Source organism: Pelobates fuscus, chromosome 10, assembly GCF_036172605.1.
Source record: "Pelobates fuscus isolate aPelFus1 chromosome 10, aPelFus1.pri, whole genome shotgun sequence".
In the NCBI taxonomy this organism is placed as follows: Eukaryota; Metazoa; Chordata; class Amphibia; order Anura; family Pelobatidae; genus Pelobates; species Pelobates fuscus.
In genome coordinates, this window is record NC_086326.1 from 39,801,637 (window position 1) to 39,817,159 (window position 15,523).

Here is a 15,523-nt window from a genome sequence, read left to right on the forward strand (position 1 = left end):
CAGCTGTGCAGCTAGGTAGTAGGCGTAGATGTTGGGCAGTCCCAGTCCCCCCCTAGGTTTCGGTCTATACATGAGGGCGCGCGCTATCCTTGGTCGTTTATTATGCCAGATGAAGGCATCTATCGCTCTTTGGATGCCGATCAGGTCCCCTCTGGTTACCTGTATCGGGAGGGCCTGAAAGAGGAACAAGATCCTCGGTAATACGTTCATTTTTATAGAGTTTACTCTTCCCATCCATGAGATGGGTCTGTCTGTCCACTGTTCTAGTTCCTTAAGGAGAGTTCGGAACAGAGGTGTATAGTTGCGGGTAAACAATGAGGAGGTGTTTGCTGTCAGTCGTATCCCTAGATACATGAATTCATCAGTGGCTATCTTGAAGTGATACATGTCATGTATGCGGGCTACGTCCGTGGGTTCTAAGTGGAAGGGCATGGCCACGGATTTGGAGTGGTTTATTTTGTACCCCGCAATCGTCCCAAAGCGCTCCAGTACTTGTGTGAGGTGTCGGAGAGACTGTATGGGTTCCTGAAGCGTTATCATGACATCGTCAGCATAGGCTGATACTGTGAATGGTGTGTCTCGTATTACGATGCCCTGTATGTTTGGGTGCTGTCTAATGGCTTGTAATAGTGGTTCTAGGGTCAGAGCAAAGAGTAATGGGGACAGCGGGCAACCCTGTCTGGTGCCGTTCCCTAGCGTGAAGGGTCTCTTGCGGGCTCCTGAGATGAGTATTTGCACTTTTAAGTCTGTATATAGTGCTCGTATTGCTGTGACAAAGGCCTCTGGGAATCCTTGAAATTGGAGTAGTTCAAACAAGTAAGGCCATAGCACTCTGTCAAACGCCTTCTCCGCATCTAAAGAGAGTGCCAGAGAAGGCGCCTTGGAAGCCCCCATGTGCCAGATCGTGCTAACTCCCCTGCGTGTGTTTTCATATAGTTGGCGGCCTGGCATAAAGCCCACCTGGTCCGGGTGGATCAGGCGCGGGAGCAGGGGGGTCAGTCTGGATGCCAAGATTTTAGCGAATATTTTAAGGTCGGTGTTGATTAATGAGATGGGCCTGTAGCTCGGGGCCAGTGTCTCGTCTTTCCCTGGTTTTGGCAGAAGGACAACGTTTGCCATTGCCATGTCGCCATCGGGTGTCCCTCCCTGCAGAAAGTGGTTGCTGAGGGTTGTGAGGGGTGGGGCTAATACGTCTTTGAATTGTTTGTAGTAGCTAATGTCATAGCCGTCTGGTCCTGGTGCTTTGTTGCCTTTTAGGGATGCTATTGCTGCCTCTACCTCCATCTGTGTGATTGGTGCCTGCAGATCATCGGCTTCGGCTCCGCTCACCCTTGAAATAGTGAGTTCGGAGAGGAAGCGGCGCACGTTTGCCATATATGTTGTGTTGGTGGTCTGGAGTTGGGGGGAGTGGTTGTAAAGGTCGGAGAAGTAGGACGTAAACACTTCGTTTATAGTTTCAGGAGTTTTGACTAGTGTGTTTGTTGTTGTGCGTATTTTTGTTATGATTTTGCCTTGCGGTCTCGGGCGGAGGACTCTTGCTAGGAGTGTATCTGTCTTATTGGCCTTTTCATAGAAAAGTCGTTTTGACCATAGAATAGACCGTGAGACCGTCTCCAGAGTGGTGTCCCTGATTGAGTGTCTGATGTCATTGAGTTCCCTGAGGAGTGTGTCTGTTGGGTTTGTTTTGTGTTGTTGCTCCTTTTTGCGTAGGGCAGATTGTAAGTCAAGTAGCTGTTTCGTTTTGGCCCTCTTTTTCTGTGTGGACAGTTTTATGAAGTGTCCACGTATTACTGTTTTATGTGCTGCCCACACCGTGGTAGGGCTAACCTCGGGGGTAGTGTTGATGTCAAAGTATTCTGTGATGGCGTGTTGGATGGTTGTTCGTGTTGTGTCATCCTTTAATAGGCTATTGTTGAGCCTCCACGACCAGTTGGATTTGTAGCACAAATTGCTGAGTGTGAGTGTGATGTCTGCGTGATCTGACCATGTGATGTTATTAATTTCCGTGTGGATTGTTTTGGCCATCCCTGTTCCGTTGAGAAATATGTTGTCTATTCTGGAGTAGGTGTTGTGTGGTGCTGAATAGAACGTGTAGTCTGTTGTGGTTGGGTGTTGCAGCCGCCAGGCGTCAAGGAGGCCTGTGTGTGTCAGGAATGTGTGTAGTTGCTTGTCTTGGCTCCCTCTGCCCTGTGATCTGACGGTGCCTGGTTTCGCGCTTCTGTCAGCTGCTGGGCTGGGTACAGCATTGAAGTCACCCCCTACCAGGAGGACCCCTCCCCCTGTTCCCGCCACCAGCATTTCCAGGCTCGCCCAGAACTGTTGGTCTGGCTCGTTGGGAGCATAAACATTAATAATGTGTATTTTAGTGGTGTAGAGTGTGCCCCCTATGTATATAAATCTCCCCTCTGGGTCAGCTTGAATGGTGGTAATGTTTAGGGGACAGTTTTTGTGTAGGAGTATTGCTACTCCTGCCCGTTTCCGTAGTGCTCGTGCTTCGTGAACTGTCGTGTAGTTTCTGTCCGTCAACCTAGTGGTCGCCGACCTGGGGAGGTGTGTCTCCTGTATTAGTGCTATGTCGATTTTTTTTGGCTTTTAAGTCCCTCACCAGCAATCTACGCTTGTTGGGGGAGTTAAGGCCTTTGACATTTAATGATAGTACCTTAAGGGCCATTTGGAGATGTATTCAGAGCATTGAGTGTGGCGGGGTCCCCCTTCCTCCGGGAACCATGGGCTGAGGTGTGCGCTGAGTTGCTTACGGGGCCCCTCCTCGGGGTCGCAGGGAGCATCCAGGCAGCGAGAGCGGCTGAGGAATCGGTACTTGTCTTAAAGAATAGAGTAGGAAAAAGAAAGATAACTTGAGTAATAAAGAACATTTGCATTATATATTCACTTAAACAATTAACATAAACATTTGTTAACCATCTGGTCTTAACCTGTGCCAGATGAGATTGGGGGTGTTCACCCCCTCCGAGTGGCGTAGAAAAAGTCACCTCTCGGAGTCGGTGATTGCCCCGCGTTAATCCACTGTGGTGTGAGTTACAACTATCTTCGTGTTGTCGCCCCTGGGGCCTGTGGGACCTCCCCTGTGAGTGTTTGCTCTAACTTTCATACCCTCCTGGGTTAGTCTATAGAGGGTGTAATTAAGGTTTACTGGATTGTTGCGTGTCTTGCTGTATGACCTCCCGTTCTCCCTCCAGCTTTGTTTCTCATTAGTGCATGAGGAAAACATTTCAGCCCTGTGTGTTAGGCGTATTAGTGGAATGGTGGAGTGAGGTGTAGTTGGGAGTGTTTCAGCGTGTCTAGGAGTGTCCCCCTACCTGTGTGCAATATTTGCCTGAGAGTCACCCCCCCTCCCCCCTCCCTCTTGTGTTCGGGTGACCATCCCGGCTCCGTAGTAGTGAAATGCATTAAAGGTGTAATATATTGAGTCGTGATGACATGGGATTTGAACTGTCTCAGTGCATCACTCCCAGTGCAAACAGCACCCTTGCGGTAAGTCCATTCAGGCTGTGTTCGTGGTCTGTGGTGCTGTTGGTGTCAGTGCCGCTGTGCAGCTTGTAGTGAGGTCGTCTGCTCTCTCCTTCCTCTATCTCCCCCTTGGTTTACTGGAGACAGTTCCATCCAAAGGTCTTGATCAAATTGAGGAGAGGGTTGTCGGGGGTTTAAGGGGTGTGTGAGTCCAGGTGTCTGCTCTCAGAAGAACTTAACTGTCCAGAGTGTCAAAATTGCTGCAATAAGTCTTGTGGGCGCTCTTTTGAGTTTGCGCCTGGCTGTTTGCGGGTCTCAGTCCTCTCGGTCCGCTTGTGCTGCGATCGTGTACCACTCTCTCGGGAGGGGTGTAAGGGCCGGTCGGGTAGGCCCAGGTAGGGCGAAGTCTTGCGGTGGCGTGATTCCTAAGTCCCTGAGGAACTTGTGCGGGTCTCCTCCCGGTGTGTAGGCTATTGTTCTTCCAGCTGTGAAGGCCACTATTTTGAATGGGTGTCCCCAGGTGAAGCGGATTTCATGTTGCCGCAATATATCTGTCAGTGGCCTCCATTCTCTCCTTCTTTGCAAAGTGCTTGGGGCCAGATCTTGGTATAATGCGATGGATTTGCCTTTGTATGTGAGTTCATGTTGCCGATTATACCGCAGTAGGGCCTCTTTGGTTGAGAAGTAATGGAAGCATATAATGATGTCTCGTGGCACATCTGTGTTCGAGCGTCGGGCCCGCAGGGCTCTGTGCGCCCGGTCCATAGTCCATTGGGTCTTAGGGATTTCTGGTAGGAGGTTGCTGAAATATGCCTCCATGATTGGTGCCAGGGGGCCCTCTTGTGTTGCTTCTGGCCATCCTCTGACTCGGAGGTTATTCCGCCTCGTGCGGTTTGATAAATCCTCCACTTGCATTTCCAGGTCGCTGATGTAAAGGTTTAGGGACGTGGAGTGCTGTATCACTGCGTTATGGCCTTGCACTATGGTTTCCACGCGTTGCTCCAGCACAGCGGTGCGGGCGCCTAGGGCCTGAATCTCGGCCTTGATATCTCGGGCGCTACGGGTGATCTCTCCCGCCAGATAGGTTCTCACCTCCGCAAGCTGTTTCGAGATTTGTGCGGCGGTATCCTCACTCTGTTCAGGCTGTCCCCTATCCGTGTTGGAGGATGGGGAGTGGGAGCCTCGTGTGCCTGCCCGGCGGCCATCTTGTGCGGCCTGTGCGGATCTTGAGGCCGCGAACATGTCGGCCACTGTGGGAGAGGATTCTTGCGGTCCCCCCTGTTTTTTCTTGCGTGGGGTGGCTCTGGGACCTTTGTGGGGCATGTGAGTACCTTTTAGCGGTTGCGATGCTGTTTGCCGGTGCTGGATTTAGTGTGGATTCGCGGGAGCTCCCTTGTTAGGCTGCCATCTTCGTCGGCTGCCAGGCCACGCCCCCTCGGGTTCCGAGTATTTTAGTCGTTTTTGCCGTTTTTTCTCCGGAGCTCTGGAAAATGGCGACCTCTCTGTTCAGACTCCAGGCTCCGCCCCTCTTGAAAATATTGTTTTGACCTCAACTATGAAAACATTTTGTTTTGAAAAGAAAAGAAAAAAAATAGCAACGGTTTCACTTTAAGATCATGTTATGTTACTAAGATCCCTTTCAAGGAATTAAAACCAAATCATATCAAATACGTTTATTCACCAACAGGGTTACTCACTCAAGTGTTAATTCCAAGTGAATTTTAAATTAAAGCCACTGTAGCTGAAATGAAAGCAACTTAGAGAAGAATGTTTACAGTTTGGCTACTTTGACCTTGAAATTAGAACTCACATTGAATTCTGACTTGGAGTCTACAATTACTGTAAACATTGAATTGTAGTGATCTGAAATCTTGTAAAATTTTCATGGTTATTTACTAAACTGTGAATTCGAAGTGAATTCAAAAGTAATTTCAAGTTTAAGGGCAGATTAGCCGACTTAGCTAATTTGTTCCTGGTTGTCTATTTTGTGCTTAGATTTGAAATTCACTTTGAAAAAGGCTGCAATAGCTGATTTTTAAAAAATTCTCCACTCGTCCATAGTCGCAGCACGGCTAGTTTGGCTTTAATTTTGCAATTAAGATTTAATAAATAACTTTGAGTCTAGAACTCCACTTCAGGTTAATATACAAATTGTGTGAGTGATTATGCTAGTAAACGTATTGATTAAATTATCTACTTACTGAAGCCTGCTCAACTGCTGCCTAGGAAACCAAGTACTTAATTTCATATATTCGCTGTTTCTAGGGAAGGGAGTAGTGTTGTGGAGCTAACAGAATAGGGATATAATTTATTCTGTTTTTCTGCTGTGCATTTATCTATAATATAGTTTTTTAACATTTTGCTATCTTCGTTGTGGAGTGAAGCCTTTTCATGCATTTTTAATCATTGCCACATAGAGAGCAGCCCATTAGTAGGGTTAGCACCTCATTATTTGGCCAGAGTACATGGTGTGCCATGAGGGATATCTGATTTATTTGTCACCATCTTCATATCTGAATTATTCAGTTGACAAACAAGGTTTTGTTTAAGAGGCAATCTCAGGAGGCAGAACCATGGGATGGGGCAATACTGGAAGCATTAACAGATGTCTATAGTTAAAGGAACAGTAAAGGGTCATGAACACAATCATATATTCCTTACTCTACAGTGTTCAAAACACTATTTTGCTCCCCCCCCCCCCCTTACCTCCTTAGATATAATAAAACTCACCTTCTTCCCAGTGCTGCGCAGGTCTGCTGGTGTTGGCTCCGCCTCGAGCTGCCTCCTTGGCTGACATCATCAGAATTGATTATCTCAACTAATCATGATGCTTTCCCATAGGAACCAAATGCTGCCATGGCCAATCAGTATCTCCTCAATCAATGCATGTCTATGGGAAAAGTTTAGCATCTTCATGCAGAGCGTGGAGAAGCTGAAAGCCAGTGCTGCACACTGTGCACAGCCCCAGGAAGCACCTCTAGTGGCCGTCTGAGGAGTGGCCACTAGAAGTGTAAAATTAAATTTAATAAATCAAGACTCAATTAACTTTTTTCTTGCTTCGTAACTGGTCCTCACCTGGCAGAGAAATAGAAAACTCCACTCGATATCTGTGCAGAAGGACTGCAAATTATTGCAACCCATCTTACACTGTATAAGAGCCTGTACTGCTCAGTGTGTACAGTGCTGCTTCATAACTGCCGAGGGGAGAAGTTAGTACTCTGTGCTCTGGGAACAAAGATTAGGACATACGTGCAAGATACCATACAGAGTCATGGTATTAGCTACACACACATCTTTATCTGACAGAGATATTTATATAGGGTAGGTAAGCAGGATTTGGCCGAACTGAATCACCGCTAACCCTCTTGGCAGAGCTGAATCACCGTTAACCCTGTCTGCCTTGCTATGAAGCTATGTCAGTTCAGTTGTGTTAAAACACATTAGCGGAGAAATGTTTTGGACTAATTATGAGAAAATCAAACATTTACATTATCACTTCCCAAGCTAGGTGGGTATGCATTGGGTGTCAGAGATATGTTATTATCAAAATACTTAAAAACTGCATCAATAGCCTATTGCACTATAACAACTACAATATACATCAGTGGTTATGTTGCTGTAGCAGTACTTACCCTCTCCAGGGGCCGGCCGCGGTCCTCTCTTCTCGCCGCGCGCGGTCCTGCTCCTGCACGAGCCGCGCGCGGCTCAGCCAATGACGAGATCAGTCGGGCGGGCAGTGACCGCGAGAAGCGGTTACGTGTCCCGCCTGACACTAAGAGCTTCTCGGGCGCGCTCTTAAAGGGACAGTGGGAGACAAAATTAGAATCAGTCTCCCATTGGCCCCTGTCATGCCACGTTCCCCATACACTCACGTTTTGGGGGCGTGGATATGACAGGGGCCAATCAAAGTGAACATTAGGGTATTTATACTCACCTGTTCCTTTGCACCTTGCCCTATCGTGGTTTCTGTCCAGTTCCCTTTAGTGCTTGTATCGTTCAGTTGGTTTTTTGGTGCTTGACCTTGGCTTTGTTCCTGACTCCGCTCTCTCTTTATCCTTGCTTGTTTATCCGCTGGTTTGTCTTCTGTGTACCAGTCCTCGGCTTGTTCTACTTTACGCTGTCTCTCCGTTCCCTTGACCTCAGCTTGTTCTGGACTCTGTCTTTTCTTGTACTCGTCTAGTCCGGCCATTCTAAGGTCCGGTAAGACGAATCCTGGTTTCTTGTCTCTTGACTATCTGGACTATTCCTGCGTGTTGGGGTATATTACCGTGACAGTTGCATAGATACTCCCTTTAAAGGGTAACCGGTCTCCTGAAATTTTCTTTCCATAAACCAATTTAGATTTATATTCCCAACAGATTCATATTATTTTTCATCTAACAATTTGTAGTAAAGATATCTGTAACTACGTCTTGATTCTAAGGAAGAGGAAATGGTTGTTTGAAATGCCTGATTATGCTGAACGCCATCTGTACCGTAAGGCATCCAGATTATCTAGAAATCCTTTATTCCATGTTAATTAAAAAATACTTAACTGATTTTAAAAACATCTTAAAATGTATAATCATTTTTTTAAATACTGCATAAGAACGTTTTTCTGATGACAGACTTTTTTTTAATCATCTATCAAATATAAATTTGTTGTAGACGATCAAAAACATGAATAGGGTAAAATAAAAGCTGCTTGGTGTGCGTTTCATGATTGTACACGCATTTGCAGGCCTTTCCAATGCCAGACAGAGTTCTAGGTAATTCTTACAGAACTCTGCTTTATTTTAATGGACCCCAAAGGTCAAATAAAGCTAAAATCCAGACGTGGACCCCTCGTTCACGATGCCTAGAGGGATATCGGCCATACCTCACTGATGATGCCTTACAAGGTTGAAACTATTGTCTGTGGTTGCTGTATGTCAGTGAAGAGAGAGGCAGTCTTCATTTTGGATCTGTTCTGCCCTATTGGGTGGGATCAGTCTGATATGCAAATATATGTGTTGTGCAATTATTGGCACCCTTCTAATCAATACTTTGTGCTACCTTCCTATGCCAAGATGCCTGATGAGGTTGGAAAATACATGGCATGGAATCTGAGGCCATTCCTCCATACAGAATATCTCCAGATCCTTCAAATTTCAAGGTCTACACTGGTGGACTCTCCTCTTAAGTTCAACCGAACGGTTTTCTATAGGGTTCAAGTTAGAAGACTGGGATGGCCATGGCAGGATCTTGATTTTGTAGTCTGTAAATAATTTTTGTGTGGATTTTGATGTATGTTTTAGATGAATGTACTGCTGGAAGATCCAGCCAAAGCCCATTTTATTTTTTCACAGTCTTTATATTTGTATTTTGTCATAAAAAAGAATTACAAAACATTCCTTTGTTGCCACAACAGCTAAGACAGGACAAGCAGTAAAACAGATCAGAAAGCGTGGCACACAATATTAATTTGCATTGTCGCAGATATCACAGCTAGTATAACATCAAGCATTTTCTTGCAGGACTTACAGGTGTGGGTACTGGATGACAAAAGTGCTAGTGCGCAAAATTTCAAAGAAAAACACCTCAAGTGTTCTTATGCATCCTAAAGTGCTCTTTAAGTATATAAAATGTGGAGCTGATGTCAACTCACAATAAAAATGCATAGAAAAACACACAGGTGCATATACTTGCAACCTGTAAGTATGCACTGATGGTTTCTGTAAATAGGAGACAAAAAGGACTACTGTCATTAATGACTCTATTTCCGACCAGAATCTCTCTACTTTGGGACACGTCCACCACATGTGGATATATGATCCTCTCTCCCCGCAGCCCCTCCAGCATGTATCTGTAGTGGTTTTTCCCATTCTATACAGTTTGGCCGGGGTGGCGTACCACCTCAGGAGGGTTTTATATGCCTGTTCCTGAAGTGTTACGCATATGGAGACTTTGGCTGCCGCCTCCCATATATCCCTCCAGTCCTCCCCTTCCAATGTTTGTTGTAGATATTTTAATGGAATTGAGTATAGCTGGGCAGTCTGTGAGTAAGGGTGGTCTGTCTGCTTTTGGTACCCAGATCCAATACTGGGGAAGGTCCCTTCCCATCACTAGGGATTCCAGGTCTGCCCATCTGCGTCTATCTGGGGGTGAGTGCCACTCTATTATTTGGGCTAGCTGTGCTGACAGGTAATACAGGTGAAGATTGGGAAGTCCCAGTCCCCCTAGTCCCTTTGGTCGGTATAGTACGTGTTGGGCTATCCTGTGTCTTTTGTGTGCCCAGATAAATTGGTCTATGTTGGTTTGTAGGGATTGGAGGTCCCCTTTCGTGACTTTCGTGGGCAATGCCTGGAAGAGGAACAACATCCTCGGTAATACATTCATTTTAATTGCGTGAAGGCAACCTATCCATGAGATCGTCTTTTCATGCCATTTTTCTAAGTCTTTTATCAGTGTTTTAATCATTGGTGTGTAATTTTCCGCATATAGTCGTGAGACCTCTTTTTTTAGTCTGATCCCCAAGTATTTTATATGTTGGTGGTTTAGTCTTATATGTGCCGTCCTCCCTATCAGCGCCGCGTCCTCCGCCGTCAACCCCAGTGGCATGGCTTCTGATTTTTCCATGTTTATTTTATAGCCCGCTACCTGGGCGAAATCTTCTAGCAGCCTGACTAGGCTCGGGAGGGAGTTCTCCACGTCCGTGAGTGTGAGCAGGACGTCATCCACGTACGCAGATACTTTATACTGCTCTGTTGCTATTGTCAATCCCTTTATGTTTGGGTGTTCCCTAATCTTGTAGAGGAGGGGTTCTAGGGCTAGTATAAAGAGGAGCGGCGAGAGAGGGCAGCCATTACTTAACATGAATGGTTTTGGGATCGCTCCTGGGATGATTATTTGGGCCTGTGGATTCGTGTACAGTGCTCTGATCGCTGTGATGTAGTTTTCTGGTAGGCCTATGTGACGTTGTAGGGCGAATAGGTAGTGCCATTGGATCCTGTCGAAGGCCTTCTCCGCGTCCAGCGATAGGACGAGAGAAGGCGTCCGAGTTTTTCCAGCCCACCAGATCAGGTCCACTGCACGTCTAGTATTCTCATATAGTTTCCTAGTTGGCACAAAGCCCACCTGGTCTGCGTGGACCAGCCTGGGCAGGACGTGACCCAGCCTGGTGGCTAGGATCTTGGCGTAGATTTTGGAGTCTACATTGATCAGGGAGATGGGGCGGTAATTGTTCACCTTCGTTTCGTCCCGTCCCGGCTTCGGGATAAGTACTGCGTTTGCCGTGGCAAGCTCTGCATTGGGACGTCCCCCCTCCATCCATTCCTGGTACATTGCTGTCATGTGAGGTACTAGTTCTGTTTGCAGTGCTTTATAGTAGGCCCCGTCGAACCCATCCGGTCCCGGTGTCTTATTGCCCTTTATCATCCCTATGGCCCTATCTACTTCTTCTATCGTTATTGGTGCTTCTAGGTCTATTAGATCTTCCCTAGTTGGCTTGGGTAGGTTTATGTTGTCTAGGAAGTTTGCGACTGCCTCTACATGTTCCCTGCTGGTTTCATCTTTCCCCGGGGAGTGGTAGTATAATTTCCGTAGGAAATTGGTGAATTCCTCGGCTATGTCCTGCGAGGAAGTGAGGGGTTGGCCCCTTTCGTTGGTTATGGATGTGATGTGTTTGTGTTTTTGTTTGGGTCTTAGGGCTCTAGCTAATAACGTGTCCATTTTGTTGTTTTTTCCGTAAAAGAGTCTTCTCGATCGGGTGATATCTCTGCTCACCTCATCCAAGAGGAGATTCTTTAGAGCGTGTCTGATGTTTTGTATCTCGTCTCGTGTGGGCTGTGTCGGATTCTGTTTGTGTTGCATTTCCGCTTTGCGTAGGGCCTTTTGTAGTTCCGTTAACTTTTCAATTTTTTGTTTTTTGTTACACGTCGCTATTTTTATCAGCGTTCCCCGTAGGACGGCCTTGTGGGCCGCCCATGTCATAGTGGGGGATATTCCTTTTGTGGTGTTTAATTCAAAGTAATTGTTCACTTCTGTCTTAAGTAGCTCTAGGGTTTCTTGGTCTCTAAGGAGAGAGTTGTTAAGCCTCCACCTCCATGGGGCCCTAGGCCCCGGTGTTTGCAGGGTCAGGGAAAGGTCAGCGTGGTCTGACCAAGATATCATATTTATGGCGTCCGATTTGACCCATCTCATACCTTGTTGATTCGTAAGGAATACGTCTATTCGGGAGTAGGTGGAGTGTACTGCTGAATAGTGGGTATAATCTATTGTGCCTGGGTGTTGCAACCGCCAGGGGTCCAGAAGCCCCGTGTTTTGTAGAAATCTATTTAGTAAGCGATCCTGACCTCCCCTACCCTGTGATCTGGGTTGACCTGGTTTGGCACTGCGGTCGATCGCGGGACACGGCGCTGCGTTAAAATCCCCCCCTAGGATCAGTATGCCCCCCGTTAGTGAGTTTGTGAGTTTTTCCAGGGTTGTCCAGAATTGGGCGTCAGGGATGTTTGGGGGCATAGACGTTTATGAGGTGGTATGTGGTGGCGTTGATCGTCCCCGTGAGTATTACATACCTTCCGTCCGTGTCTCTGTGTATGGACTGTATTACCAGTGGGCATCTTTTGTGGATGACTATTTCTACCCCCCTTGTTTTACGGAGCATGCGGGCCGCGTATGCTTTCGTATAAATGTGGTCTATAATTTGTATCTTCGAGGTCCTAGGGAGGTGAGTTTCTTGTATGAATGCTATGTCTGCCTTCTGTCTATGTAATTCCCTGAGTAAGAGTCTGCGTTTGTTTGGTACGTTAAGGCCGTTGACATTCAATGATGTGATTTTAAGTTTCATGTGTCAATGTGGGTGATGTGCTGGTGTACCTTGAGCGTCTATGCGCAGTTGGTGCATTTTGCGGTGTGTCCGCCTTGTTGTCGCGCGCTGCCCGGTGGTCCCCCCGGGGTGGTTGCTGAATGTGCCTTGTCTCAGCGGATTTGTGGGCGAGGGTGGGGAAGGAAAGAAAACAGGTCATGAAAACAGACAATGATATCCTTGAAACATAACCAAAAGAACAATTAACCCAACTTGGTGGAGGATGTCCCTCCGTGATCCGTATACCTGTCGGATCTGAGATCCCAGTCTTACCTCTCGCCAGGTCGTTCGGGGGTGGCCACTCGCTGTATCGAGATATTGTCTCAAACGGGGCAGGTGTACAGCTTCCGAGCACCCCTGCGAGGCTCTAAACTTGTGTCTAGCTTTTCGTGGGTGTCTGCGACATGGGGTGTGATGCTCACCAGCTCCTGTAAACCTGTCTGCTGATCTATATATGCACGTCCTGCGGGAGGGGGTGTGTGTCCTGTGGTGTTCCCTTCGTATCTTAGGCATCTGATCTTCCCTATCTCTCTTGGTCCCTTTTTTTAATTACCTGTCTTCCATCCATGTGTGCCCCTTAATGTAGAGGTGCTAGGTATACTGTTGTGTCTACTTGCTCCTTGCCCCTGTGGAGGGGTGGATGTCAGTGTGTGAGTGCTTTCCCTCCCCCACCCGTCACTCCCCCCCTCCCCCCCCCCCCCAAGCCCTTGCCCAGTTTCGGATGCATCCCCTAGCGGAAAGATTGAATACGGCGCAGCTATAGGTCTCTGATCATTGATTTGTACGCCTTAAATACTCCTGGCGTGAAGGTAATACGTCCCAATAGGTGCATGTCCTGGGTGCCAACTGGTACAGTAGAAGTGAGGGCTTACAGTGTATGATTATTCTGTCTGGTTTGAGAGGAGCAAGAGAATAACACGTGGGAGCAGGACATGAAAACAGTAAGGTCCTCTCCGACTCGTGCATCTACAAAGATGGGGAGCCTTTTGCCTGTGAGACGATGACCGGTGGTTTGGTCTGGTCTATGCCTTTTACCCTTTAGCCCAGGGGCCCTCACCCCCGCCCCCAAGGACCCCCCACCAGCCCAGGGCCCAGGGACCACCCGGGCGCGTTCAAAGTGCCCAGAAAATAAAAGAAAAAACACCCTAGAGTCCAAGGCGTCTTCCCTCCCCCCTCCAAACACCCCAGACCCACCCAGGCAACCCCCAAACCCCAGACCGTCAGGGGGCCCCGAGGACCGGGCCGAGAACCCCCGCTTTAGCCAGATACCTCCCAGAGTATATGTGGGCTAGCTTTCTGTTAACCGCATGAGGGTTGCTAATTTGAGCTTCCCTCTTAAGGATGGGTAGTTTTCCTGTTACTTTTTTTTTTTGTGAGGTCAGCCCCTTTATGGCGTGGCTATCCTCGTGTCCTTCTCCATTTGTGTGATCTTCACCATCCTCCCCCCCCCGCCTTTCGTCAGACCCCACTTCCCCTATAACAGTTCAGTGTTTAACTATAACCACAGTGTCCCTTCTATGTGATGCTTTGTATTTGTCAACTTGCATGTTACAGCGTTCATTTTGCACGTCCCTCTGGTGCGGGTCGCCATCCTTGTTGCCTATGTCGGTCTTGCTCTGTGTTCCAGCCATTCCCTGGGGAGCAGGCCTAGTGCCCTGGGGCCTCTCGTTGGTAAGGCCAGGTCTCCTGGCACCTCGATACCCAGGTCTTGGAGGACTCCTCTGGGGTCCATGGATGGTGTCAGCACTGTAGGTCTTGGGCCGTTAAAGATGAGCATCTTAAAGGGGAAGCCCCATGAGAAGCGCAGGCCTTTGGCTCTGATGAGGTCAGCGATGGGTTTCCATTCTCTTCGTCTTGCGAGGGTAGTTGGAGCGATGTCTTGATATATCTGCAGCGCCGTACCTTTATACATGTATTGCTGGATCCTGCTTTCCTTGAGAATTGCTTATTTTGTGGAAAAAAAATGCCACCTGATTATGATATCTCTGGGAGGGCTGTTTTGCGGTCCCTTAGCTCGCAGTGCCCTGCGAGCTCTGTCGATGTGCCACAGCTGTTCTGGTATCTGTGGTAGACTGGCACGGAAAATCCCCGCCATTAGTTGCTCAAATGTTGCCATCCCTGACCTCCTCTGGTAGACCTCTTATGCGCATATTGTTGCACCGTGTTCTGTTTGAGCTGTCCTCCAGCTCCATTTAGTAGTGAGTAGTGCGTTGGTGGCAGTGGTATTTTCATTATGTGCTGCTACTACATCTTCTAGTCTGCTCTCTAAGGCCTCTGTGCGTATGCCTATGGCCTGTATTTCTGCCTTCACCTCCCTGGCTAATCTGTCTATCTCCCCTGCCAGGTACCCCTTTACCTCTTCTAGAGAGTGAAGTATTGCATTCTGGGGGTCCTCAGTGTGTCCATATAGCGAGGGTGTCGGTGAGGCCGGTGAGCCAGGGGTGGAGGTGCCAGTCGGGCTTTCCGCGCCATGTGCACCACGTGGCGCGGGCTTAATGGCGGCGAGCATGTCCTCGACAGAGGGATTGCCGCCTCTCTGCTTCTTCCCCGCCGCCTTCCTTTGCGACACCGTGGGCTTGCCATTACTGGCGATGTGTGCAGGGGTGTTTTTCGGCTTAAGTAGCTGATTACCGGGCGGTTTACTGAGCCTCGGGTGCGGAGCTCTGGAGTTAGGCTGCCATCACTCCCAGAGTCCAGGCCACGCCCCCCCTCTCTCATCTCTTTTATATATATTTTCTCCAAGCAGAGAGGCCGTCTTGGGCCCAGATTCACCACGTGCTCGCCGCCACATGTCTCCAATCGTGAGCCCTGCACCAGGCTTGTTGGGTCTTGTTTTGTTCGATTTTAGAATGGTCAGGCTAGCAAGGGGGACCTTTCCGCGTGCCAGGGTTGCTTTTCGTAAAGATTGTGGCTGATTTTCAATAGCACATCTCCGGAGCTCCAGAAACTTGCGACCGCTCACTTTGTCAGTTAGACTCCGCCCCCGGCCCATTTTAAGCTTTCTGGCAGAGGCAGTTCCATGTTCATTTAATATCTTTTAAGGTTTGTAGATATCTGACTGAAGACCATGATACCATGCATCCTAAAAAAATGTCCAGGTCCACTGGTAGAAAAACAGCCCCAAATCTTTAAAGAGACAAACCATATTTAACCATGGGCATGAGGTTCTTTTCCATATGTCTACCAAGCCCACCTCTACCCTCTATCCCTTTAGACGTTCCAGTAGAGTCT

General features: G+C 48.0%; 1 protein-coding gene across 1 annotated transcript in view; it reads left to right on the forward strand.

Annotated features, from left to right (window-relative positions):
* The window catches only part of CLSTN3 (calsyntenin 3), a 63,191-nt gene that overhangs the window by 19,939 nt on the left and 27,729 nt on the right, over nucleotides 1-15,523 (forward strand). The gene's annotated exons all lie outside the window — the stretch shown is intronic.